This window comes from Molothrus aeneus, chromosome 10 (genome assembly GCF_037042795.1).
Source record: "Molothrus aeneus isolate 106 chromosome 10, BPBGC_Maene_1.0, whole genome shotgun sequence".
NCBI lineage: Eukaryota > Metazoa > Chordata > Aves > Passeriformes > Icteridae > Molothrus > Molothrus aeneus.
This window is the reverse complement of record NC_089655.1, coordinates 6005101-6017161: the sequence shown is the minus strand read 5'-3', so window position 1 is coordinate 6017161 and position 12061 is coordinate 6005101. Positions and strand designations below refer to the sequence as shown.

The window sequence follows — 12061 nt, the reverse complement described above, 5'->3', positions numbered from 1 at the left end:
CTGTAGTGTCAGGTATGAAAATCTCCCTGGTGCTTTTCTTCTATTTTATTTTATACTTATGTTCTCACTGTGTCATCTAGAAATCAAAGCAGGAGTGTGCAGTTCAGCAACAGCAGCAAAACTGTGCTTACTACTTATCTGCTGCTTTGCTCAAATTAAACATTTATGGGGCCAGAGTCTCCTCACTGCTCCATCTCAAATCTTTCAGCCTCCTACACTGTGATGATTTTTCTCTTTGCATTTTGACACAGCTCCTCTAAGAATTACAGTGAAATCAAATTATTCTCCACTTGTCTCTCTCTCCATCTTTCCTTTGTGTCCCTGGTTTGCTTTTTTTCCCTTGACCATGACATATGGGGAGCAGCTGTTGGTAGAATCAATGTTTTTATTGAGGTTGAGTTGAGGTTCCCCCCAGTCTGATGGGCAGAGATGTGCTCTCAGTTGTTGGTACCTGTTTCTGTTCCCTGGCCTGTTCCAAGGTGGTGTGATTGTGTAGGAGCTCCTCACTGCTGGAAGCAGGGAATAACCCAATGCTGCAGCACATTGCCTGTTGATGCTCCAGGCTGTGTTGCTGACTTGGTCTCCATGGAGAGCAGTGGGATCCTTCCCAGGCCTGCATCTCATCTGCCCCTGCTTTGTGGCCTGGAGTCAAACCTGGGCAATAGTTCTGTTCCTTGGGAATGCTGGAGTGCAGATAACTTTTGCAAAAAAAGGGCCATTCCTGAGCCTTGCCAGAGACTTTTACAGGACCTAGTGCTCAATTTTCCCTTCTAGAGCATGGTCTACTTCTTTGATTTAAGTTTGCTAGCTTAAAGCAGTGCTGCATGGATGCTGAAAGCCCACGCTCCTAAAATAGATCGAGTAGAATGAGCACTTTAGTGCTGACTCCTCTTCAGGAGAGGAGAGGGAAGGTAACAATGAGCAGATGGCAGGTATTAGTCATATCACCTGATGTATCTGAGCACCTCAGACCCCATGGCACAAAGGTGCTGGGGGAACCTAGAGGGAAGGAATCCTTCCAGCAGACCAGGCTGGCTGTTGGAGTCGCACAGGATACAGGCAGAGTGACCTGAGAAAATGAGGGGACTTGCAGCCAGATGCTAACCTGAGGAAGGGATGTTCACAGAGAGCCCTGGCCAGAGCCTGGGCCTACATTTATCTGCCCAGTTTTCCAAGCCATTCCCTCATGTATTTGACAAGCCCTCAGAGCATCACTCCTTGGGGCTCCCATGCTTTGTTCCCTCTGCACAAGGGGTAGAACAAAGGTCCAGGTACCTCAGAAATAACTGAATTCCCCAATTTCAGGATCAGCTGGAATGACATTATCCTAGCTTCTGCTCTAATAAATGCAGTGCAGAAGCTGCTTGATCTTTTCCTGTAGTATCTAAATTGCCAGTGTGCACCTTGCAGTCAAGCTGGGCTGGCCCAGCATCCCTTCCCTTCTCCAGGTCCTTAGTATCCACGTGTTGGCCCTGGCCCAGCTGGCAGTGGGCTCCCAGGAGAGCCTGGAGATGTTCCCTCCTGCTGTGTGCTGGGAACACAGCGTGGCAATGAAATGTAGAATCTGTGCAGTCCCTTATACAGCAGTGGCTTCTGGCAAACTTGACACCATGGAACAAGCAGGGCACAGAGGTGCCTGCAGTGGAAGTGTTGCACTTCCAGCTGCCTGCTCTGGCTGCATTGTTTGTATAATCATTTACTTCCAACCCAGCCTGGCCAAAAGGCAGCTGTGGGCACAGTAGAGGGAAGGGAGGTCCAAATCTGGGCTCTTTTGACTCCCCTGTGCAGAGATGGGCTCATCAGGAGTCACAGCATTGATATGCTCTCCCTGAAGAATGGCTTTTTTAAAGTTTTTTACCCCATTTGTTTTGGGTTTTTATTGTTTTAAATTTTCAACAGCAGAGGCTGAATGTGTGGTCTCCTCCTTTTTCTCATCTTTTGTTTCAACTTTTTGGCAATAATTCCTAAAGAGCTGCTCTGCTGGAGTTACTGCCATCATTTTTTACACTTGTGCTCAGCCCTCTGCAGAAACCAGGCACCCTGTGGGCCTCTGAATTACAAATCCCATTTTGGTGGCACCTTGCATCCTTGGGCTTCAGCTTCTGCCAAGCACCTCATGAATGTAGGAAGGGAGTAAAACTTCTGCTGTGATACATAAAGGGTTAAACTAAGCTCTGTTTATTCGTGTTGATGCATTAAATTGTGCCAGAGCATTTGAAAATGCAGCAGTGGACAGGGCAGCAGGCAGTAAACACCGTTAAATGACAATACTGTTCAATATTTGCTGTTAATTGAGAGAGGCAGCAGCTGCTGGTATGCAGCTTCAGCCAGGATGAATTAGTAATGAGTCTGTAACTGGGTGCTTTTTTTTTTCTGGTTTAAGGTTGCATCAGCCCTTTATAGTTCAGTAACATGATTGGGATAGAAATAAAAATCATAGCATGCCCTAAATTGAAGATTTTGTTTTGTTTTTGTTTTCCAGTGAGTTGTCATGGAGCTTGGTGTCAGTGATAAATTTGGCAGCAGTAATAAAACTGCTTTGTGTTTAAGGACCAAATTTAAAGATTTTGGTTAGCTTTTCCCACGTGGCAGCCAGTGGGAATGCAGCAGGCAGAGCAAGCTCCTCCTTTGAAACAAGGCACTTTTGTTGGGTTCTCAGATGTTTTCAGTTCAAACAGGAGTTTTGGTTCAAGTTTCTTTGCTGGCAGTGCTGCAGGACATGGGGTATGAGAGATTTCTGTCCCTTGCTGCAGGAGGAGAGGGAGCACTAATTCAACACTTCCTTTGTCCTTTCCTTGCACTTGTGCCATGGTGTGTGTTGAGCTTAACCTTTGAAAACTTGCTGATAAGCTGTTATCAGCCAACAGTTAAAACAACAAACCTTTCCACCTTGCTGGGTTGGGATAGGGACTTCCCAAGGCTTCAGAGCCATGGTGTGGAACAGGAACATCATTAATCCAGAGCAGCCAGGCTGGGGGCAAAGTTTTCTCTCTGAAGAAAGCAGCCACAGCTGCTGCTTTCATGCTGTTTACGTAACCTGCCCTGTAAGTATTTATTTTGCACAAAACGCTTTATTTTGAGCTGTAGATGTTGTTGTGAAAGGTCAAAACTCTGTTCTAGTGGTTTTTAGCAGATCTGAAGTGGGGTACAGGAAATGAAATTCCAGCTCAGTGGAAAACAATGCCAACAGTCCTATTGATTTCAGCACAGCTCGGCTTTCATCACAAGTAGAAGAATTTCGAAGCAAATAATGTTGTGTTTGTTCAGTTTGTTAAACAAAAATCCATCTGCAGGGGTCTGCACTTGAATCCAAATACTTGGAATTCTGCTGCTATTTTGGTAGGATACTAGATTGAAAGAATTCTTTGGGTCCACAATGATTATGTTAAAGGAGAAAAAGAAAATTCAATCAGCAGGTGTGTTTGTGCCCCTGTTCCCAGCGGGGGTGGTTTCTGTATTGCACACCTTTGGCCTTTGGGTCTCTCCTGTTCACATTGGCAGTTTTTACACTGTCAGTAAGTGCTTTTATGCATCTTTAAGAGCTTGAAGCTGCCACACACCATGCTGGCTCCTGGACTGGATTATAGAGGCATGAAATCTTTCAGGTTGGATGTGGGAAGCAAGTGCTAAAAGCCAATCCAAGGCTATAAAAGATGGTGGTAAATGGAACTGCAGGAAGAGCTGAAAGTCCTCCAGCCCCACAAGTCCCTTCCCATTTAGGCACTGACTATTCCCACCTTGGCTGCCAGTGATAAATGGTGATTTCAAACCTGTCCTTAAAACCTGTAATTTTTTTCCCATGTGAAATGCAGTAATTTATTCCAGTGGCATTTGGCCAACTTTGGGCATCTGGTGTCTCATGTTTTTTATGAACATCTCTCCAATTTTCTCTGCTGTCTCCTATACATGTATATGATTTGTGTTTACAAGGATAAGGTATTCCAATATATTTTTTCCTATTTTGTGTGGTTTTGATTCTTTCAATCTTATTATTGTTTCATCTGTAGTATTGCTTACAGTATTTGTTTTCTTAAGCAAGAAAATAAACATTATACTTACATGTATCATTTCCTGTCTTAAAATAGTGGGAAAAATTATAATTACTAGCTTTTGAGGCTTTTTTCATTGATTTAATTGAACCATATAGTTTTCTTGTGAATAAAGGCAAATATTTACATTTTTAATACATAAAGTATAAACTCTAAAGTTTGTCTAACAAAACTGTTAAGATACATGTATGTTTTCTCTAGAGTTTATTTTGAAATTGTTCTGTAATTAAAATAGTTAATGCAAGCCTGATATGGGGCCACACAGGCTCCAAATTGGTACTTTCCTGTGCAAGAATATTGTTATATCATCATCCTCCTGTGAATGTAGCCTGACCCAGACCTCACAAGTTTTCCCTTATTGGGAATGTGGAATTACCTGTCCTGTTTTTGTGGCAAGCCAGCAAAGATAAGGAGAGATATAAAATTAAATGACAGTGGTGACAAAACTTAGTATTTTTCTCAAATACAATTGGCCCTTGCTCCTACTTCAGGAAAAAATTAGGAATGAGCTGAACTTCCCAAACATTGGGGGTGGCCTTGAGAGCAGCTGAATTATGGTGCAGAACATGAGGCAGGTGGTGCCACTTGGATTTTTTTTGTCTAAGTCTCTTAATTCTGGCAGGTCACTGTGCTGATATTTCTAACCCTCTTCCTCAGTGTTGTAGTAGCTTGGTTGTGTCTGAAGGATGCTGAAGCATATGAGGGAAACCATATGTGTGGGTAGAGAGGAGCTTTTTTAAGACCAGGTAGTTTTGAGTTTGCATTAAAGTTCTGTAATTTCAAGGTGTTGGTTTATCTTTAATTTTATGTAGAACTGGGCTAAGTCCTGCAGCCTGGTAAATTTGGGGGGGGAGAGGGGGCTGGGGTGGTGGAAAAAGTGCAGTGGGCTCAGGACTGGGAGTCTCAGTAGTTGTTGTCTCTCTCCTTGCATAGTTCTGGTAGTAACAGGAATAATGATATTTTGAGTTATATGTATGTAGGAGGACTGAAGTAAGTTATGCTTTCCTAAAATTTGCTTAAAATTAGGAAAACAAATAGCTTGGAGTTTGAGTATAAAATTAGGTGTAAAATATTATTAATAGATTACCTTGATGTATGTTATTTTACAGGCTAATCCAATCCTGATGTAATTTTGTAACGTGGAAAGCTCTGAGCTCTTTTACTGGAGCTGCTTGCTTAATTTAGATTAAAATTGTACCATAAAAGGATTACAGAGTGTGTGCCTGTGCTAAGAAAGGATGTACTAAATATGCTGGGGTATTTTTCTACTCCCAGCTCCTTTTTGAGAGTGCATACTTAATTCTGGATGTTCTCTGCTGCTTTCGAATGTGCCACGTAACATCACGATGTGCTGCGGGGATGTGTTGGCTTGGTCCTGGGAGCATTTTTTCAATGCACTTCAGCAGGATTCTGAGCTTCCTTGTTCTTTCCAGAGAGAAGAATTCAGTGCTGGACTGTCCTAAACACTACCCATGGTGCAGCTTCCGAGGACAGCTTGATTTCTGTGACTTGAAGAGGAGGCACATGTGCAGTGAGCCGAGAGGACATGGGCTTCCAGTGCATCTGGAACAATGATCAGGTACCAGCAGTTGTTGATATTCAAATTGTAGTTACCAGTCAGAAACTCAAAGAGATATCAAATGATAATGTGCTCACTCCTGCAGTTGTCCTTAAATTCTAAATACACTTGCCTTTCTAAGGTAGGCATGAGCTGAGTTCACCTTCTTGTTTTATGTTGTGTCCAAAGCCATTTCCCTGCTGAACCTGTAGAGACCTGATGGGATCCAGCTCCCATGGGAGTAACAGGAAGGGATAAGTGCCAAAGGGGTTGGTACATAGATGGAGGTGAAGTAAATGTTTACATTTTTCCAGTATAACTTGGAGTCTGAAAGCATTTGAATCTATTAATTTGGGTGTATTGATTTTGTGAGGGGACAGCTTTTGCACATTATTTTCCATTCTTATGAGTACTTTTTTATGGTATTTCCCTGATGATTGGCTGGAGAATGCAGATTCTCAGAGGAGTCAAGGCTGTTGTAGCTGGAGTAGAGACACCAGCAAAGTTCCAGAAAAGCAGAAATCCATGGTTTATTTTGGATATTGCCATTCCTAGGAATATATAATCTCTTGATTCTATGTCATATGTGCAATTTTTTATTTTAACTACATTTATCTTATGTATTAAAAATTAAGTGGTAAAACTTGTTAGCAAACCACATATATCTGTCTATATGAAGAGTTGAAAAGGAGCTAATTCTATAAAAACTCTGTAAGCTTTGGGGAATTAAGTTCAAAAGAATATGTAAAAAATAGTTGCTTGTTTCTTTGTAGATGCTGCTTGAAAAATCATTTTTTCTTGTCTATAAAATTATTTAGAGTTTTCTTCACTTGGTGGCTGGGTATCTGTGTAATGCAAAAAAAAGTAGTTGTTTTACTCCAGGAGACTGAAAATGGGTTTGTTCTACACATCTTCTTTACGTTTGTGTGATCTTTCTTGTACAGAGATGCTTCATGCAGAGAAAGCTACAGATACATAATTTTAGGATGTGCCTGAGCCACCTCTGAGTGGGATTGCAGGAAGATGTGAGATGGAGCTACATTTTAGGATTTGTTTCCTAATATAAAAGCTGTCAATTTTTACCCATTCTGTGAGGAGTGGTGGGTGCTGTAGAGGCAGAGCATCCATATATTTAGATTCTGGCTGTCTCTTGTTACGAGCTATTATTAAGGTGAATTATTTTGCTGAAGAATTGAATTCTCCCTTGATTTGAACCTGGTTCCATCTCTGTGAAAGCAATTAGTTGCTTGAAGCACCCTGTCCTTGCTTCATCAGTGACAATTCATCAGTTGCTTCTAATTGATCTGATTCTTTGTGGTTAATAGGCAAGGCACTCAATATGGGAGTGCTCTGTATGGCGGTGCTGAGTAGAGGAGGCTTGAGGATGGAAGGTCTGGCCCTAAGGGGCACTGTGACATTTATAGAGCACTGGAGGTTATAGAACACTCTGTGAAGCTCTGGAGGGTCCCACGGTTAATGCTTCAGCTGATGTGCTTTTGAACATGGCTCTCAGTCAGCCTCTCTTAGCCATGACTTGAATTTACTGATGTGGTGCTGGTTTTTCCCAAGATGGGCACATACAAAGCTGTGCAATACAAAGCTGGTGGTTTGGGCAAGAGTATTAGGACAACGGCAAAGTTTGATGTGCCCCTTGGGTGAAGTCTGTTTAACTTTTGCTTGTCCCTTAAGATCAGTTCTGTGATTTAATTCAGAAAATACTTGGGGTGCTGTGCAGTGACCCCTTTGGGGTGCTTTCTCCATCACACTGCAGTGTCCAATGTTGTGCTTGAAAACAAGGACCAAGCCCCACTGCTGACAAGTTCAGAGTTCTAAACTCGAATATTCTGCTATTTAAAGTGATGTCACAGCTCCTGAACTGAGTAATTCTGCATTGTGATACCTCACACAGATCAAGAGGACTCTTCTGGTCTGCAGTGAGCACTGGGGAGCAGAAGCCTCTTGGGAGGGAGGAAAAAAAAGCAAAACCTGCTGAAAGCTTCATGAGTGACATGGGTCTGGGAGGAAGATGCTGAGCAGGTTTTGTTTGCCTTGGGAATATTTACATAGAGCTGATCCACTCTTCTTGAAGGAACTTTATCACAGTACTACAGAGAAAACTGTTGGTGCTAAATATAGAGCCTTATTCTGGCAGTCTCATGACTTGAGTTCTGCTTTCTTAATGGGCTTTCTCCAGTTTTTGTAGGTTTTTTGGTAGAAAATCTGAATATTACTCCTCAAAGGGGTTGTGTAACAGTAGCAAGGATAAGAAAGATTAAATTTGGTGAGACCTTGCCCTGCAAAAGATCAGAGGAATTTTTCAGCTTCTGCTGTTGCTGTAAAGCTTTCAGTGCCTCAGTATCTTCAGAGAAGATCCCTCAGAGGTTCCAATAGTTCATCTTGATCTTTTGCATCAAAGCAATATCACTATTGCTGGACAGCTTTTGTGAAATGATATTTGTTTCCTTCCTAATAGAGGAAACAACTTAAGTTCCTTAGGCTGGAGCTGTTTACCATTTAGAAAAGTTCTTCTCACAGCCTGAGTATTTTTTTCTTCTTGCACTTTGAGTCCATTGCTTTTCCTGGTCACTGCAGATGAGGAGCAGGACTTCCCTCTTTCTTTGAAGAAACCATTTGTGCATTTAGTAGAAACATACATATCTCATTCCTAGCTTCTCATTTCACTCTGTCCAGCCTGGGCCACCTCTCTGAGTTACCTCCCCATCCCTCAGAGCTCACCTGGTGACCTGGCTGCCTTTGCTCGTCATTCTGGGGTGGTTGCTCACATTCCCAGCAAGCCTTTCCCAAAAATGGACTTTCCCCAAGGCTTCATCAAATCTGAGGGGATCAGGAATTTGTATTCCTGTCAATGGATAGAAGTTGCCTTGTTTGTGACAACTGGATATTTATAATTTGTGCTCAGTCTCTGATCCTCTCCATCCTCAATCCTTATCTACTGTGCAGCTGCTCAGCAGTTGTTTCTATATTTATGCAGGTGATTTTTTTTTCTCTGAACAACACTTGACCTTGGGGAATTGGACTGCATTTTTTAATCACTTCTTCAGTTTCATTAATTCCTCCCTGCAATAGCTTCCCATTTATGCATGTCTTTTTGTGGCAACAACATAAATTATAGGACTTTCTTTCCACATGGCACTAATACTGAGGCTTCATTGTCAGCTCTCATTGCTCTTTGCAGGTTCCTCACCTGCCAGAGGAAAAGTGACAGTGGCTCAGCTGGCTTTACAAGTGTCCCTTATAACTGCTATTGATGAATACTTATTTTTAAAATTCTTTTCTTCAGTGTTTCTCACTGCTGAGAACCCTATTAGAGTTCATTATTATTATGGAAGACTTGATTTCAGCCTGTTCTCTGAGGGGGATATTATTTTGTGCCTGTTTCCCTGAATAAATAGATCTGGTTTTCTCTCATGGTTTCTGCTCAGCTGGCCACCACCACTGTCAGTCTGGGGAGGCTGTTGCTCACTTGCTGCATTAGCTGCCCTTTCAGCAGCTGTAATGTCTCTTATGTAGCACCATATTCCTTCCTGATAGAATTCCAGAACTTCTCTTTATGTCCCAGGAGCTGGGCTGCCATCCTTCAGGAGAAGGTAGTCTGCAAATGTAGTGTTTTGAACTTTCCCAGCCTCATCAATGCATGTTCTTGGCATTACAGTGTTATGTCTCCTCCTAAAACTACACAGACTGGAACTGCAGAGGCAGGGCTCACCTGGAAAGAGGAGGGGAAGCGACTCAGAAACTCCTTAAAAAAGGAATCCTTACTAACCCCATGCCTAAACACATACTCCTTTTTGCCTTGTCATTTAGTGCCTTTAGTGTCTTTATTTTACTTTGCTCTCTGTTCCTGGAGTGTTGCTGAAGGCAATACAAGGTTAGAGGAAGTCCTTGGAGTTATGTGCTCCTACCCACGTGAGCACACTCAAAACACACCAGGCAACAGTGTGAAAGGTGCTTTGTGTAAGTAACCTCACTCCTGGCTAACAGCAGTTGTAGTACTTTGATACTTTGATTTGGAGATTGTGCAGTGGTGGTACAAGTGTCTCTGAGTTTTCTTGAGTAGCTTTTAGGGATACACTTACAAGAAGAGGGAGCTTTCCCTTGGGGTATTGCAGATCTGCGAGTCTGTGCCTGTTTCCAGCTCCCTGCCTTCGTGTTTAAGCAGACCCAGAGAGCTGAGGTGTCAGGGAATGGCTTGGACTCAATGATCTTGAAGGTCTCTTCCAACCCTGTGATTCTGAGATTCAGAGATCTCTTGGTGGCTCACTGAAGCTGCTGTTCAGAGAGCAGAGGCACATCTCAAGTTTCTGATCTGAGAGGCTCTGAGCCATGTTCTGGGCACAGCCCTTTTGCTTGTGGAGGAGCAATTGGGCACCAAAACCTACCCCCAGCTTTGTTTTACCCCTTAATTTGTGTGGGACTCCTCTCCCAGCCATGGGCTGTGGTGACTCAGGAACGGGGTCTGAAATCACCAGGGCTGTTCTGTTGTAAACAGCCTCCCTTTCCAAACAGGCTCCTGACTGGAAGTGCTGCTCACCTTTCTCTGGATGTTGCACATGTCCCATTTTGGAGCTTTTTCTCTTTTCTTCTTGTCAAGCTTCTCATGTCTCAATGCTGGTCTTGTCAAATTACAGTTTTGTTCACCTGCTGCTGCAGGGAGGACTTCTCAAGTCCCAGGTCTGGGCACATTCTGGATAAAATCCTAAGTGATAAATACATAAATTTCATTTCTGGTCTTAGTAAAGTGCCATTGAGACAACTGTGTTGTATTTGCCCTATTCAGTGTGTAAGAGAGATACAAAATTACAAAAAAAAAGGAAAAATAATAAAATAAATTGCCCTATACTACTGTGTTGCATGCTCAATTTTTCAATTTTTTCACAATATTCCAGTTTCATGTAACTGATATTTCTGGAATGTGTGGGGCATCAGATAGGGTCCAGTCATAAATCTCTGTAAACAGCACCTTTGGAAGGGTGTGAAATAGAAGCTTTGCTCCTTACAAAAGAGAAAAGTGAGCTGCACCAGCTCAGGTCTGGACATAATGACAGCACAAACAAGAATCTGATTCTGTGATTCTGATTCTTTCCTTCCTGGACACTCAGAGAAGGGATGTGTGTCTAGGGCTGGGAAGAGTGGATTCAAGGTTTCACAGGTGTTTAGGACTTGACAATGAAATGCCACCTTATCTATGCAAATATTCACCCAAGCTTTTTCCTGGTAGAGAATCATTTGCTGCTTCAATTCACTTATTTACTCATCCAGGTAGGAACTTTTCACAGAGCAGTCCCTCCTGTACCTCCAAGTGTGTGCTGAGTAGGTTTATTAACAGCCTAAGTGCTGCATAATTGTGAAATTAACCTTTGAGTCACTCCCATCTCTTTTCTAATTTGCTGCTGCTGTCAGAGGAATATGCCAGGGGAAGCATTGAGTGTTTGCTTTGGGTTTGTGCTTCCCTGGGTGGCTGCCATGGGCCACTGGCAGAGGCAGGATCCTGGGACAACTCAGCCCTTGGTCCAGGGCAGCAGAACCGTCCTTCCTTGTCCAAGGCTGGCTTAGGATTTCTTCCCAAGTTGCCAAGGCCTACAAATAACACCGTATGCTATTTTTGAGTATTGGCATAATATTGGTATTTCAGTCTTCTGCAATTTTAGTTGTTCACCAATTTATTAAAATTGAAGGTCACGGGATTGGAGAACTTGTTAAATGATTATTTTAGGACTGGGCTCAAATCAATAGGATGTGCCAACTAGAAATGTTATGCCTAGCAGATGCTGTATAACATTCCTATTAGTTATTAATTGGCTTGGAAATACTTAATTATCTTGTATTTTTCAAATATGGTAAACTAGTTAGTTTTAAAAATACTTTTAGCTTTCTTTTTGCACCCATTGCCATCAGTTTAGCCTGGTATTTCTTCTACTGGTTTAGTTACTTGGTTGCCCATAATTTCTTTCAGAAATCCTGTTGCCTGTCAATTTTTCACTGGCACTCTTGTGGTCCCTTAAAAACTTTGGATTTTTAGTATCTTATACCCTTGTTGTATATAGTACATTTTTTCCTCTGTTTTCACTTTAATACTGAACCAAATTATATTTGGCATCTGATACTTGAGTTCCCTGCTTTTACCAATGATTTTGTCTGAGTGAGAGGAGAATAATTTCTCTTTCTTAATATTGATCAACTTAGTTACTGATCAAAGGAGCTGTGTAATGTGTACTATGAAAATACTTACCTGGTTGCAACACAACATAATCGTGTAGCAGCCATCAATTTTAGGACAATGTGAATTGATATTTTGTTTCACAATGATTTAAGGCATTACCTTGTATTAAATTCAGGACCTTTGTGTTTAAAAATTTTAACCTGAGCCATTGAGGTATAGATGAAATCAAGCGTTGGGATACTGAACCAAACCACCATGGACAAAAAAATATGA

The 12061-nt window shown here is 42.1% G+C and overlaps 1 protein-coding gene across 1 annotated transcript in view; it reads left to right on the top strand.

The window, feature by feature from the left end:
* MAP3K13 (mitogen-activated protein kinase kinase kinase 13) overlaps window positions 1-12061 on the top strand; it is a 69437-nt gene that overhangs the window by 20544 nt on the left and 36832 nt on the right. Inside the window, exon 3 of the mRNA XM_066556247.1 lies at window positions 5483-5628. The gene's annotated coding sequence lies outside the window, so the exon portion shown is untranslated. The remainder of the gene's footprint in view (window positions 1-5482; window positions 5629-12061) is intronic.